Raw genomic sequence first — 17278 nt, forward strand, 5'->3', positions numbered from 1 at the left:
AAAGCCTAACTTTCATCTATTGAAACATCTCTACTGTCAATGTAAAACATCTCTATTGCAATTGACAATGGAGGACATATCCACCAATGATAAAAGAGAAAGCGTTCACTTTTTGCCTAGAATCATGCCGGATATATTCGCAGACACAACGGTTCCTTTAATCTTTACGTGCGCCAGTTTTCAGTATGACATAACTATAACATCTTGCTTTATTCACATTCAAACATTTCATAACACACTACATTTTTACCCATTAGTTTCTGGGAAAAAGCAACGTTTTGACACGCAGTCCGCTTCATTTACACGCAAGCATATGTATTTAATTATAAAATTAGGCAGATGCCTCTCGCATTACTTTCGGGCAAAAAGCAAAAGTGTTGAAACACATTCTTTTTAATCTATTGATTTCTTCACGTGGTAAAATACATACAGTGAGTGTGACTTGAACTAATCATTAAATTTGTCAAAACCCATCACTATTTGGGGAAACGAAATGAAATATAGTAGATTCATTAAAAAGAAAACTAACGTCCCTTTCTTAATGATATTCTAAATTATATTTTAATGTTATTACATTCGTTATTTGCAGGATTCTACTGTATGGATACTTTAATGGATACTTTCACGGGACGTTGTGTTCAAGTGGATTTTAAAATCTAAAAAAATGGCGTCTACGCTTTTCCAAATTCGGTTAAAAATACACCTAGGCGATTTCATCGATGGTTTTTGGGAGCGTTTCTTGGACAGGTATGTACACGTATGATAATTGGGAACTTTTCAGAATGTTTTAGCGGCAGTGTTATAAATGATTATTAGTATTATGACATAAGACGACTGCATATTACGTGTAGTTTGTTCTGGCTGCTATTTGACATACATTTTAAAACTTTGACAATTGCCATTATCGCCGAGTCTGTAAATTTTGCAATATATATTAATAAAATGATACAAAATGCCTAACTGTTATTAAAATGTCATTTGCAGGGTTTTGAAAACGTCTTTGCAGTCTGCGCTTTTCAGTATTCGAGAAAGCCGAGTAATGACAGCCGGCGTTACGTTACTTACATACGTTACTGGCGTTGCTTCAGAAATATCGTCAAGTCGTGATGACCGTGCATCGCTTTGACTCGACGTTCTGTACAAAGGACAGCGCAGAATCCTCAATGCACTTTCTCAAGGTGAATATTATCATGTTCATACTATTATTATAACGTAAATAAAAGCCTATCTTTCATCTATTGAAACATCTCTACTGTCTGCTTATTGCAATTGACAATGGAGGAAATCTCCACCGGGCGTCGTGGAACTTCAGAAATATCTAAAAATATAAGTTTGAAATTAAAGTTGTCAGCCGGCTTTAAGCGTTTCTTGAACAGGTATACAAGTATGATGGTTGGGAATTATCAGATAATGTTTTACAAGAAAGTCACGTGAAATGATAAAAGAGAAAGCGTTCATTTTTTGCCTACAATCATGCCGGATATATTCGCAGACACAACGGTTCCTTTAATCTTTACGTGCGCCAGTTTTCAGTATGACATAACTATAACATCTTGCTTTATTCACACCACATTTTTACCCATTAGTTTCGGGGAAAAAGCAACGTTTTGACACGCAGTCCGCTTCATTTACACGCAAGCATATGTATTTAATTATCAGAGTTGTGCCGTTTAGAAAGCCTCATGCTATTTATAGGAAAGGAACGAAACAACCGCAAATGGCTCGAAACGCCGTTTGCAGTTGTTGCGTTCCTTTTCTGGTTCGGTTCGGAGCTTATAATCACAGGGGCCCAACTACAAAAACTGGTGTTTTGAGTTAAGCTGGGTTTTGGTAATGCCATTATAATATTTATTAGTGACACGAAGCGGACCTTAAAGTTACAAAGTTTGTTTGCATAATTCTATTAGATAGTAAGTTACATCAGGCGTTTCAATTATTGACTATCATTGTAACATTTGAAAGTCAACACAATGCAATAAGATTAAAATACAAGACGCGTTGGACGCCATTGTAATATTTAAAATTCATAGCTATAAAATTCATGTTGAGCGTCAAATTATCATACAAAAGTTAAAACGCTAAACACTTGAGACAAGAAAACATGAGGCGACTCTTTAATTATAATATTCAAATAACATATCTCAAGATCGTGCACTGTGTTCGTAGATGGCTAATAAACCCCTATGTTTAAATATATATGTTTAAACATAGGGTACAAGTAATATCTATTACAAAATGTATGTAATTAGTTCTGGCCCGCTATTTGATATTACATTTGAAACTTTGACAATCGCCATTAACGCCGATTCTGTAAATTTTGCACAATTCTTCTGATCATTTGTCTCTTATTGCAGATTTTTTTGTTGTACCAAGTTAAAAACATTAAAATACTATATATTAATAAATGAATTAACAATATGCATAATTTTTTTCGTTTGCAGGATGTCTAAAGCTTTCTCTACTGTCTGCGTTTTCAAGTCCTCGAGAATGAATGAACTTCAGCCGGCGTTACTTTGAACTGGAACTAATTTCACAATCCTCTCTATGTCTTTCCAAAGGCGTGATGAAAATGATGACACTTCAACGCTTTGATATTTTAAAGTTACTAATCATCCATGAATGGTATAATTATGGAACTAATTACATAACTAGCTTGCCAGTTAATATATCTACTTAAATCGGAAACGATCAAGGTTTTTAATTGGACGGCCAATTTGTTCATTTAAAATTTGTTCACAGACCACCATAGGGGGGTCGGTCAGGTACCTACAGCTATTTGATTTAAATGAAAGCATTTACTTTATTTACATTCGAACATCAAATCGTAAATATGAAATTTGGCACAAACATCTTGCTTCATTCACATTCAAACATTACACCACGCACCACATTTTTACCCATTACTTTCGGGCAAAAAGCAAAAGTGTTGAAACACATTCTTTGCTTCTCCATTTTTATCAGAGTTGTGCCGTTTAGAAAGCCTCATGCTATGTACACGAGCTGAACTTTGATTTATAGGAAAGGAAAGAAACAACCGCAAATGGCTCGAAACGCCGTTTCTTTCCTGGCTCGGTTCGCAAATCGGGAGCTTACGTATTTAAACAACCTACAAATAATACAGAATAGACGTTTTAATCATGGAATGGAACATTACCAACTCCTCAAAGTTGCGTACCATCATGAAATAGTTTAACCGTCAAGTACGATTTGCCGAGATGTTATTAGCGCACTTTACGGAGATTCTCATTCTGTAGCGATTCAAATTTATTCAGTGACAGAGCGATACTGTGTCCCAAAAATGTAGATGCACGTAAAATTAACGAAAAAGTCTTGCTTATGAAATGACAATTAATAAATCGCAGGGTCAAACTTTTAATCAGATTGGTGTTTATTTACCAGAACCCGTCTTTACGCATGGACAATTGTATGTAGCTTGCTCCAGAGTCAAAACAATAAATTCATTAAAAATTCAAATAGTCGACGGAAGTCGTCAAGGTGTAAATCAGGCCAGAGTTACAACCCAAAACATTGTTTACAGGTAAATTTTAGATTAGGTATTGTCGTTTTATATCTATTTAAACCAGTAAATTTAATCTATTTAAGACTAATCTTCCCATTTTAAATTTATTCGCAGGGTTAAATACATACAGTGTGACTTGAACTTATCATTTGATGATAACGCAAACCTAAATTTGTCACTATTTGAGGGAACTGTTGATTTTTATCATTAGGAAAATTTAGTTTCAGATTAAATAGATTCCCATAAGCATTATTTTTATATTCTGTTTAAACTTTAAAAAGTAAAACAAGTTCAAACTCAAAAGTTGTTCTAAAAATTACTTAAAAAAATAGCTTGACTAACATATTAACTATAAAAAAATATTGAATATCTCTGACCACTATTTAAAATGAAATATAGATTCAGTTATAGAAAAGTAAACATCTACGATAAACGAATAATTAATTATCTCACACATACTTTGAAAAAGTATATCTTATATAGAAACGTTGCCTAAAGAAGGAGGTAGCGCAACACAGCATAATATCCCAAAACAAATCACAGAGATTATTATAAAATATACTTAATAACAGCATATCGTTTCCATACTGACCTATCAGACTAAGTAGAAGAAAGATAAAAAGATCTCCCGAGAGTGTGTTTTATTTTAGCACAATTAATGAAATGTTTTTTCATCATTTTCTAGATAATTATTAAAGCGATATTTGAAAAGTAACGCAACTTCCTTTGACACGGGGAGCAGTGTTACTCGAATAGAATTTTGAAGGTACAGGCCTTTGTGGCGAATTTGAAAAACGATATTGGCGATAGCTTCATAATTCATTTGGCCTTCTCTCTTCTAGGAAGAAAGCTTTCGTAGCATAATGTTTTATATTCAGAGATTGAATCAAATTTAAATTGCAAACTTCAAAATGCTTATCTCTATCAAAGGTTAAATTCTTTATTAAATGAAAAAATACGCAGTCAGATCAGATAAATTATTATTTAACAGATGGCCTTGAATTAACATAGGTAATTTCCAATAATTTACCTGCACAGTAAATTCCTTACAAAGATAATTTTGAAGGTAGATCAATAAATACTACTTTATTTATAAACCAATTCCTAGAATTAAACGATTTACAAATAAAATTGTATGTGGACAGTTTGTGTTAACGATTTAACATATTTTTAATATGTTTAAATAAAAGTTTCTCTGTTAATTTTAACATTCTATACCTTGAGAGTACTTCATATTCTTATTTTTTTAGTTATAACACAAAAATAATTGTACAATATAGTAATATACGTAAATACAATTTTTTTATCAATGTATGTATTACGCTATCTTATGTTGGATTTTAAAATATATAAACACAGTTTATTATTCAAGTAGGTACTAACTGCATCAAGTGCATAGTTTCTTTCAATATAATTGTTCTTCTAATATCAACTGTATCTCTTTGTCGACATTATGTCCCGTAAATCATTTTATAGACAAATATATTTTTTATATATTTACACTGCATCGCAAACTGATATAATTTGTAATATAATCAATGTAATGAAATATGGTGAATATATAATTTGTAAAATGTAATTAAATGAACTCTTTTTTTTACAATGATCAATAAATATAAAAATAAGTTGATATAAGATTACATATTATATTATATATTATTTTTCTGGCTGATATTTGACATGAAATATGAATATATGAAACGCAATTAATATGGGTTTCTTTCTGGTTCTTCCCATATTACTTATATCGAATCAGATTTAAAAAAAATAAATACACTTTAATGAAATTAAAACTTTGTTTGATTTTTACTTATTTCCTAAATCTGTTATTTTATTTTCCCCCTTTTTACACTAAATGCATAGGAGGCCTGAATGAAAATAATTTCCCTCGGGGCTTATGGCATCTTTGGGGATGCAGTGAGGAGGGTCTTTTGAGGAAAGAAAAGAGTGAATACAGGCCTTGAAGAGACTCATGTTGTAGGAGGGAGGAAAAGCGACCCATTATTTTAATTACAATTTGAAGAATTTCAAAGATAATATTCAAATTCTGTTATTATTTAAGTATTGCGTTCTCCCAGTGAAATAATAATAAAAAATTACATTTGATGAATTGTTCAAGTCCTGTGAAACAATCCATACTTTTACAAGTAGCGTGTAAATCTTAACACAGCATAGATTTGTTGGTCAAATACATTGTACCTACATATAGTTTTGTATTAATGATCGACAAGTCGGTGAATGCAATCTGTAAGACAGATGGTAGAAATATATTACAAGTTTGTTCATCGCTAATTTGCGAAACAAGGATTATTATTATTCGTAAATATTGTCCACCTTAAAATGGCTCAGATTTTGGAATACACACTACGTTAAAACGTAATTATGACACGAAACGACAAATTAATTTTGAATACATTGTAAAAGATGCATTTCAATTCTATTTTTATTAAATTAAAGTTTAAAAAGACTTCCTTATGTGCACGAATTTGACGTTTTGTATCAAAGAGTTTACTGAAACACAGTGCATTTCCCGTAAGCTTTTGCTGCAAATTATGGTATAATAAACATTAAACTGCACAGCCTCATAGAAACTATAAAATAAATCGAAGTGTTATGAAATAATTATTATTAACCTGCAAAAAAATGCGCATCCTACACTTCAAACATAAATATTGAGTTCAAATGACATATGGAAACCACAGATCGATGATAAAATAGATCGATGATCGATAAACAACCAGTGTTTTGAGAAAAATATTTATGGCTAATCAAACTTAAAAACGTTTTCCAATAAATTGGGTCCACATACAATGATAAAGATTTTTCATTTAATAATCAAAAATAACATAGGTAATGCTTCATTCACATTCTGATTTTTTTTAAAACGAATAATTTTTTTGCGTTATAAATATTAAGTAGGTTGAAGTAACGATTTTTTTTATTAAAGGTTTTTGCATTTCGCGATTAATAATAATCATTTAATTTAGGGTGGCGGTCATGAGAACCGTCGCCCCGGGAGCCATTCATACATAGCATGATCTCTTTATTTTTTTAACCAGTAGGTAACATATTTCGTTTTGCATATATTTTTATTAAATTAATGATAATTCTTATAAAGCCATTTCTGCGAAAAATTAGCTCGGTGACGCTGTAATCTACCAAGAGCACAGACGTTTGGGAAAGTAATTTACTATTAAAAACGGTTTATTCAATTGTTTTTTTTTTTTTAAATAACCTTTTTTCAGTTAAAAGTTTTTACATATGGGTACTGTCACCCCGTACTGAAAAAATGATCAGTATATTTCTTTCTTTAATTTTGTAGTCCCACACTCTTCGTCTCATCTACACCCAAACATCAAATGGCTTAGTACATTTACCCATTAGTTGCTTGCAACGGGCAAAAAGCTAATTTTAGTCACATACATTCAAACATACATACATTTGAATAAATTTGTGGTCACACATTCATTGCTTCATTCACATGCAAACATACATATTACATTTTTAAAAGTTTTTAAATTTTGCGTGTTTTTGAGGTAAGATTAGGTTAGAACATGAGAAAAGGTATTAGATTTAAATCACAAACCAGTTTATACAAACCTATCGTAGCCCACAAACTACTTGAAAACTGGGATATAACTCTAAAGGGGACGCGAGCAGGCGTTATTAAAGGGGAAATTTATGTTACAGAAAATAACATGGAAAATAGGTTTTAGAATTAAATCACAAACCAGTCTATACAAACCTAGCGTAGCCCACATACTATTTGAAAACTGGGATGTAACTCTAAAGGGGACGCGAGCAGGCGTTATTAAAGGGGCAATTTTTTGTTACAGAAAATATGTATTAGAATTAAATCACAAACCAGTCTATACAAACCTAGCGTAGCCCACAAACTACTTGAAAACTGGGATATAACTCTAAAGGGGACGCGAGCAGGCGTTAATAAAGGGGCAATTTTTCGTTTCAGAAAATAACATGGAAAACAGGTATTTGAATCAAATCACAAACCAGTCTATACAAACCTAGCGTAGCCCACATACTTTTTGAAAACTGGGATGTAACTCTTAAGGGGACGCGAGCAGGCGTTATTTAAGGGGCAATTTATGTTACTTAAAAATCTGCAGTCCCACACTCTTCGTCTCATCTACATTCAAACATCAGATCGCTTATCACATTTACCCATCAGTTGCCTGCAACGGGCAAAAAGCTAGTTATAAGACTTTTGGTGGCTTAAAACACAGTTTATTGTTTAGGTTACACAGATTACAATAGCAAAATAGTCACAGTTTACAATTTACACGAATACACTTTGAAAATAACATTTATCGACTAGGCAAGGATTTATATAGGATCCTTGCGGGATAGTAATTGGGAACAACAAAATAGAATCGAGTCGCGGCACAACTGTTCGGGACTAGCCTAGGTTTGCTTGGGGCGGATTACTGTCTCTCAAGGGCTGTGCGCAGCACAGGTAGCCAAGAAGAGGAGCGCGCCTTTAGCGAGTCTAGTAGTCTTCAAGTCGGTTGCTTAGCAATGGTAGTAGATAGCTGTCCTCAGAGGGCCGTGCGGGGCACGGGTAGCCAGCTGAGGGAGGGTACTAGCCAAGGCAAGCAGACAGGAGAACTGTACTGTGCTTAGCAATGGTAGTAGATAGCTGTCCTCAGAGGGCCGTGCGGGGCACGGGTAGCCAGCTGAGGGAGGGTACTAGCCAAAGCGAGCAGACAGAAGAACTGTACCAGGGGCGTATAACTCTCGCATAACCTTGTAACCCTGATGGGAGGAGTTATCCTCAACCCAAATTCTTATAGACAAAGCTGTTGTGGCTGAAAGCTCAGATCTCATTGGCTCAGAGCAAAAATTGTATCTTGATCTCTCGCTCTCTACCGTAGCGACTCGTGTAACAGAAAGAGAAGCTAAACATGTGTTATGCTGCGATAAAAATTAACGGTAATTTCCAAGACGCCATTTCGGAAGTTGAAGTCAGTTGAAGTTTTTTGCGTAAATATTTTGAATTTTGAAAATCGTCTAACCCATCTAAAAATAATGTTGCGTGCTAGAATTCTTCAAGGTGATAAATTAATGCCGTGTTGTGTTAAAGGTTGCTCAGACGGATTCGATAATCCGGTGCTAGCAAGAAGCAGCAAGAAATACGTTTGTTTGTGTGTGTCATATCGCAATTGAAAGCAAAAATACGGTACTTTTGGGATTGAAAAAGAATGCTTGGCAACGCTTAATTTTCCAGTCATCATACAATATCCTGTCTATCTCCACCAACTGAAAGAAGGACCCGAACACGTTGTTAAATACAGGTACTAACCTCTCGTTCTTTGATACAATGTTCATGATTCCTGAATGTACTTCATTGGCTAATAATTTGATTAATTTTCCTTTTCAGACCTATCCGTATTCCGACGCGATCTTATACCACGTATTAGGAGACTAAAATTGCTAAACAAAGCCACGATTACATCAAACAAGTTCATTCCTCTCCAGAATTACATCATGTAAGTACCAGTATTTTCAATGATGTTTGCTGACGACAAAGCTGTGAAAATTATATGAAACCCTTGCAGGAGAACTTGAATAACTTCTAGTGCTATTTTGTGTATATATTCTTGTATTTTTGTGCAAGGTCAAATTAAATCCTATTAAGTTGTTGCAGTAAGACAGAAATCCTGGGTTCGCTTCCTAGTTGAGAATGTTACTTTTTATTTTTTTGTGTCTTGTTCTGTTTCATGTTTTGTTTAGATATATTAGTATTATCTTCTACTTCAATGATAAATCAATGCTCAATACATCGGTTGTACTGACCCTGTTTTGTATTACTGTCCATTGTCTTTTTGAAAATAAAAAATATTTTGATGTATGCATAGCTGTGGGTTTTTTTTATTTTCCTTTTCCTGCATTCCAATATTTTTATTTTTAAAATATAATTTTTGTGGGCTATTGGATGAACGATGTTCGCTGGGTGTAGTTATATTGTTTATGGTTACACTTTTTTTAAATGGCCTTGAGATTTATTTATGGTCCACGATATATTTACCTGTCTGGACCAAACGACCGTTTTATCTGTGGTCGTCTGTGGTTAAGGGGGTGACAAAATGGCGCCATACAAAAAGCCCGAAGATATCGATCTAGAGAGTGGTTTATTTATGGGCGGATCCAGCAATCAGACGTACCTACGGAGAAGAAAGGACTCTTCGCGGATGGCGTTCAACACGGAATCGGGAAGTTTTTAGTTTATCATTATGCATTTCAATATTCATTTCAAATATTCAATATTTAGTTTCTCTCTGTTTGCAATATTGATTTACTATAATTAATAAATTTTGTTGTATCGTTATGTGGAACTGGCGCCCTTAATATTTATAGTAATGATATTTAAAATTATAATTCATTTATACTACCTACAATTTAGCATAACTTTCAATCGACATGTTAATTATTTTTACGTAATAATAGCGACCTACTAACGTTTCTTCGAGGTTAGTCGCACCCTGAGATTATTTATATTTAAATTATTCATTGAGTCTCTTGCTATGTTTTGTTTTACAATAAATTATATTCCCTTTCATTAAGATATTCATCCACATATTCTTACATATATTCACACTAAAAATATTCATGTTTCATTGGCGACCCAACGTGGTTAAACCGTGTTTTTTTTTGTTTTTCATGGTGATTTGATGTGCAGTTGTGGGTAGTTTGAATAGTTTCATGTTAATTTCATGTAATTTTTTTTTAAAATTTTGAATAATGGAATGCATATATGAAGCTTCACGAGTTCGTGTTGATTCGCGAGAGTTTTTTGTTCTTCCATCATTATCATTGCAATCGGGGTTTGATTTTAATTTGAACATTTTTTTCAATCCGCCACCAAATACTCAGAACGCCAAGCGTTCATTTTTTTTTCTTTGTGACGTAAAATATTATTTCGTCATATATTTTTTTTATTGTTACCGTTTCGAATCCGTGACGTATTTAGTAAGGCGTCATCGCATTATTTAAAACATTCTGAATCAGAATACTCGATTCACTGACAAATATTATTATTTAAATATGTATAATGATTGTGTGTGGGTAAACTAATTATTATTTTATTTCCTCAGTGCACCGGTAGTTTATTTTTTCACAATATTCGTGAACAACATGCGTCGCAATTTTGGTGACTATTTATTACAACAAAATTAATTGTTCAAACGGAGTAAGTTAAATTCTTATTGTTATAATGGATTTTTTTTCTTCTCACATATGTATAATAATAATGTTTATTATTATTATTATTTCATGTATATAGCGCCGTTTTGTGCAAAATCTCCTCAAGATATATTAATATTCGTTTTTCAGGTTATGTTGAATTACATTTGCATACCAATGCAATCCTGTATAATTTAATAACATTATAATATGATACATGTAATCGACCAGCTAGGTCTTTTACACAGACTGTAAAATAGGGGGCCGGTCAGTCCGTAGTTAGCCGCTAGGTCCGGGTAGAAATCTGCTTTACCCTTGCTCGGGTCGGTAAAGGAATCTACTTTTATCCTTGCTCCGGTCGGTACAGGAATCTGCCCTTATCCTTGCTCCGCTTGCTGGAAGTTTTGGAGGAGACGTCTTTCATCACTGCGGCACACGACTCCTGTATATTGCGGTTGGCCTGTATAAGCATTGCATAAAGAGGTTATATTGTTTGTTTATTTTGTTGATTTTCTTTGGGGCTATGCGAGGTGATTTAATGATATCTTCTAGGAAGGATTTAAAGTCATTTTATCGGTTCAATTGGTTTCGTTGGAGTTGACTCAAGTAAAAACAAAAACAATTTTTTTTTTTCAATAATTATTTTTTTTAACTATGAAACCTTTAATGTTTATTGTGGGTACATTAAATTTATGATTTGTATTGCATCATCTGGGATTAATTGGAGTCTAAATTTTATCACAATCATATTTGATAGTCAAAGTTACATGCTTTATTTAAATCATGACATGGAAGTCCATTAGTAATTTCGCTATAATTAACTTATTGCTATATTGTGGGTGTAACACATAGTTTGCCTAGTTTGATATTTTGAATTTTCTGAAGAATTTTTTTTGAAGTCAGACATTTAAATTTATTTTGCGTTAATTTATTTCGAAAGGAGATTATTAAATGATTAACATAGAATCACTTTTAATTAGAATGGTTCTTTTAAGATTTTACATACTGAACATTGTTACACATTTATTCGGGGAAATATTTATAATATCAATATTATCTATAAAAAAAAAATAAAAAAATAACATCACACACACACACACACAATTATTATTTATATGCATTTTTTTTTCTTTCACAACACATATTTGATGTTGATGATTTTTCAAGTGAAATTTACTAAAATACACTTGAATATTGTACTACAACATGGTAAAATAATGTTGTCTATCTCACTATAAATATTTATATTATTCGTTCTGTACAAGTTCTCGTAATCGTTTGAACGCCACAAACGAGAAATGACAATTTGATCGCTTACATTTGATGCGTAAACGTAACGCGTATGTTTACACATTAAATGTATGTTTTGTTTTGTACTGTTTGGTAGTCTTGTCGTATTGTTTAAATTTTATTTGGGTAGGTAGGTATAATGGAAATGATTAAATTTTTGTATTGTTATATGTTGATGACCTATTAATTATTGGAACAAATAACTGTGAAGTTAAACAGCTTAAAAAGGCTTTGAATAGTGAATTTAAAATGAAGGATTTGGGATGTATATCTGATTTTCTAGGTATTAATGTGAGTCAGAACTTAAAATCTGGCATAACTGAACTAAATCAGAAAAGTTACTTAGAAAATATTCTTGTAAAATTTCAAATGGAAAATTGTAAACCGGTGGCTACACCGATGGATAAAAATTTTAATTTTAAAATCTTTCGAAATCAAAAGGTAGATAAAAATATTGAAAAATTATGTAGGCAGATAATAGGAAGTTTAATGTATGCTGTACAAGGTATAAGACCAGACTTATGTTTTGCTGTTTCAATGCTAAGTAGGTATCAATATTGTGCAAATAATATATTGTTAGCTGCTCTAAAAACGGTATTGCGCTATGTTAAGTATACATTAAATTATAAGTTGTTACATTGAAAGTCCACTTCTGGTTATATGTTTTTTTTCTCAAAATGTTTAATATTATGGAGTTCTAAGAAACAAGCATCTGTGAGCCTGTCGTCAACTGAGTCTGAGTATGTGGCTATGAGTATGGCTGCTGGTGAGGCTTGCTGGTTGATAAACTTATTGAATGATTTTGGTTTTCAAAATGTTTGTCCGGTAAACATTTTTTGTGATAATCAGTCAGCAATCTTGACTGCAGCTACCGAATCTATTAAACGTTTGAAGCACGTAGATATTCGTTTTCACTTTGTCAAAGATCTAGTGAAAAATAATAAAATAAATATAAAATACATAAAAACTAGCGAACAACCAGCGGATATTCTCACTAAATCTTTGAGTAAAGAGTTATTTGTACGATTTATTGGAATGTTATTACATTGAGGGAGGATGTTGTAATATGGCAATGAAATAAGATTCAGTTGGTAACACTACATCCACAGGAAGTAAGTGTCAAAAGTATAAGTCTCTGTAATGGCTGTAATGTGTGTGCTCTGCTACAATAAACGTTATTTTGGTTATTAAAGATCACCATCTAATATTTATCAAGACTGCATACTTAGGGGGTATTTCACTATCTCTGATTATGTTCTGACTAAGCACTTATCCGCGGATTAGTCATTTTTTCGTTTTCACTATATCTGAATAACGCTAACGCTCGGGTTAAAGTTCGATTTGACTAATCAGTGCTCGAACCTCACGTTGGCGCTATTCCTCGAATCAAAGATGGCGTCAAAACATTCCGAGTTTGACAGCGGAGAAGTGAGTCGAATTTTGTTGAATGAATTTGAATGCTTGTATGATCCATCCTGAATTATTTGATTGTGTTCAAAATAAGAAACAATGTATTAATTCGACACGAATCTATCTAAAATGACCTGATAATCAACATAACATAACCAAAAAAATGCACACTTTGCGGTGTGCGGACTGTGACGCATGACAGCCGTGGCAGTAGATGGAGTAACTGCAAACATTTTGCGATGTTGCCAGACTATTTCGAGTGTTATCTATCCGGAAGCTCGGAAACAATGGTGAAACGGTCGCCGTTGAATAACGAAGTTCTTCTGATCTTTAAAGCCAGCCAACGGATAGCTAGTCAGATATTTAGCCCGACATAGTGAAATACCCCCTTAATTACTAAATTCTTATAATATATACAAATTTGTAACCTATACAAAATAAACAACTTACAATAATGACAGCATCAGCATCTTGATGTCGTCTGGTGTTTCTTTGATGATGATTGCTTTGAAGGATCCAGTGATGTCTGTTAGGATAACAGAAGGATGAATGATGACTTCTGCGGTTTTCGTCTACGGGAATGGTTGTCCCAAAGGTAGCAGCAACTTACAGAATTTCTTCCCACGATCTTTTCTTCACAGCAACGTCAACAGGTTATCAATGACGGGCTGTATGGCAGTCTTTATACTATAGGGGACTTGTGGTGATGAATTATCATCTATCCGTCGATAAAGAATTTCCAACTTCCGAGAGTTTGCAACTAATCGGTTGGTGAATTGACAATTTTCACTGTGTCGGGGACTTGTAGTGATTGGTAATCAGCTGTTCGTCGATGATGAAACGTCAACTTCCGAAGATTCGCAAAGTGTATTGAATAATAATATTATTGAATATGTAAAAGAAAAACTTAGTCATATTTTTATATTTATTTATTTATTTATTTATTTGGAAAAGTTGACAGCAAATCTGTAATTATATAATGATACAATAATAATATTATTAATTATGCCAATTATGAACTTTCCACTGATGAATAGTTAATGGTGTTACAATGGTGTACAATGGCATAGAGATGTTCTCTTAAATTAATTTCTTGTTTAGTTAGGAAATATTAAAAATATTAAAATAAAGGAGGGTGGGGGGAGGAGGGGGAAATATAGGATAAGGATTAAGAGGCAAAGGACGGGAATATATAGGAATTGAACTAGTTTGAGTTTTGTTGATTATTGAGTTTTTGTTTTATGTCGCGTAAAGTCGAGTTAAATATGTCAATATGGTTATAATTTAAGTTAAAAAAGTGTGTGGATCTGTAGATAAATGAGTTTTGTTTGGAATTTGTCTTACAATGAGCGATATTAAAAGTAAGCGACTGTCTGCTGTTGCGATTGGGAACATGGAATAATAGGCGTTGAAGAAGATCAGGACTATCGATTAAATTGTGTGTAATTTTGAATAACATTACCGAATCTGCTATATTTCTTCGGAAAGTTAACGTCTGTATATTGAAGAACTTTGCAGAGTCTTCATTACTGATGTGAGATCGAAAAGAGCGGAAATTAAGGTACCTTAAAAATCTATTTTGAACACTTTCAATTCTATTTTTATGTATTGCATAGCCTGGGTTCCACACTTGTGATGCGTATTCAAGGATACTACGAACGTATGAGCGTATAGCGCCCTTGTGGTGATATCAGTGGCGGATTAACCCTAAGGCAAAGTAGGCACGTGCCTAGGGGCGCCAGTTACAAAGGGGCGCCGGCAGGCGCCCCTAGAATTAAAAAAATATATATATATAAACTTAATTTTGTAAGTTAGTATGCACCTGCTTACACAATATAAAAGATTATTTACTTCTGTAGAGATGCAGAGCTTCCAAAGCATACTCGCCTTCTTGATTATTCCTCCATGCCTCCATCGCATGATTTTTTAATAGAAGACCGCTCGCTCGTGGATTCGTTCGCGGGCGTTGCTAGATTGCAGGGCAAAGGGCGCAGCGGGGGCAGGGGCTAAGCGGCCGGCACCGGACTTCCGAACGGATGACGGGGTGACAGTCACACTCATCACTTTCAGCTTGGATGTCGCCGGTTACGCGCGCTTCTATTGATTACGTACTCGCAGCGGTATTTGTGTGAATTAATTAGTACATTGCGTTTTAGTTCATTACCCAAATAATGAGTGAATTGAAGAAGAAACCTAGTGGTGCAGCTTATAAAAGGAAGGCTAAGGAAAAAGAAGAAAAAAATCAAAATATTATAAAGCATACGAAACATACTGAGACATTTTTTTCTAAATTAAAAAATGATGATTCGGAATTTTCTAACGCAATTCACAGTGCGTCTTCTACCGAGTCTATTCAATGTGAAATTCCTACTAGTTCTAAACAACACGATTTGTCCATGCTGCCTACTCCGTCAGCCGTAGAAGTTGTGAGGCAGTCGCAAAATAGACTGTTTATCGTGGGATGTGACCCAGTCAAGTGGGATATCAATAACGAAACACAAGAATACATTGCAATTAATGGATTTAATCAAAATCAAAATGCAGATTTTTCATTGAGTAAGAGAATATATGAAGATAAAATCTCACGTTTTTTAACAAAAACAATGTTTGAAAGAAAGTTGTTAAATAGAGAAAAACTTCCAAGGAAATGGCTTATTTACTCTCCAAGCACAGGTAAAGTTTATTGTGGACCTTGTTTATTATTCGGTGGTGGAACTAGTTTTGGAAAACAAGATGTTGGTTTTAATGATTGGAAGAACGCATCGAATAGATTAGAAAGCCACGAAAACTCATGTGAACATAAAACATGTATTTTGAGTTTGCAACGTAGATCTAACATTGACGGTCGTGTCGATCATGAGCTCGCCACTCAATTTCTAGAAGAGATGACTTATTGGCGTGAAGTTTTAAAACGAGTGGTTGCCACTGTAAAATCTTTAGCATCGCGTGGTTTACCTTTTAGAGGACATGACGAAAAACTTGGCTCTCTTCATAACGGAAATTACTTAATGACGCTGGAACTCATAGCGGAGTTTGATCCGTTTTTAAGTAAACATATTGCTCAATATGGCGGCAAGGGAAAGAGATATACCAATTACTTAAGTTCTACAACGTGTGACGAATTTATTGAATTGATGGCAAACAAAATATTAACACAAATAAAACATGAAATCAAGATATCAAAATATTATTCAATAATATTGGATTCAACACCAGATATTTCCCACATTGACCAATTAACTTTCGTGATCCGATACATTCAAACCGACGGTACGCCCGTTGAACGTTTTCTTAAGTTTATCGCAAATGTCGGTCACAAATCACAAGACATAGCAAATGCTATTAATAAAACATTGGACATGATTGAAATTAATATATTAGACTGTAGAGGCCAGTCGTATGATAATGCCGCAAATATGTCAGGCATTTACAATGGATTACAGGCCAAAATAAAAGAACTATGTCCCCTAGCAGAATATATACCCTGCTCTGCACATTCGCTTAACCTAGTGGGTGAATGTGCCGCTGAATGCGCTCAAGAAGCTTGTTGGTTCTTTGGTCTCCTTCAAGAAATCTACACATTTTTTACAGCTTCAACTCAAAGATGGCAAACTCTACAAGCACAAATAATCCTAGGTAATGATAAAAAAAATAAAACTACTGTCAAAAATCCATCTGACACACGCTGGTCAGCTCGAGCAGATGCTTGCAAAAGTTTGAAAGAGTCATTTCCAGAAATTTGCAATGCTTTAATTGCTATCGAGAGCAATACAGAGCAAAAACGTTCTGTTGTATGTGAAGCTAAAGGCATAAGATTGAAATTAGAACGACTAGAAACTGCTTTCATGATCGTGTTTT

General features: G+C 33.7%; 1 long non-coding RNA gene across 4 annotated transcripts in view; it reads left to right on the forward strand.

Moving 5' to 3' along the window:
- Positions 1–5208, forward strand: part of LOC149408969 (uncharacterized) — a 54480-nt gene extending 49272 nt beyond the window's left edge. For all 4 annotated transcript variants that reach the window (XR_016305338.1, XR_016305336.1, XR_016305337.1 and 1 more), the window contains 3 exons: positions 590–747; positions 985–1178; positions 2442–5208. This is a non-coding gene — a long non-coding RNA (uncharacterized LOC149408969). The remainder of the gene's footprint in view (positions 1–589; positions 748–984; positions 1179–2441) is intronic.
- The last annotated feature ends 12070 nt before the right edge of the window (positions 5209–17278 follow it).

This window comes from Hesperophylax consimilis, unplaced genomic scaffold (assembly GCF_061612785.1).
Source record: "Hesperophylax consimilis isolate HC1 unplaced genomic scaffold, BYU_Hcon_1.0 scaffold_40, whole genome shotgun sequence".
NCBI classification, from domain to species: domain Eukaryota; kingdom Metazoa; phylum Arthropoda; class Insecta; order Trichoptera; family Limnephilidae; genus Hesperophylax; species Hesperophylax consimilis.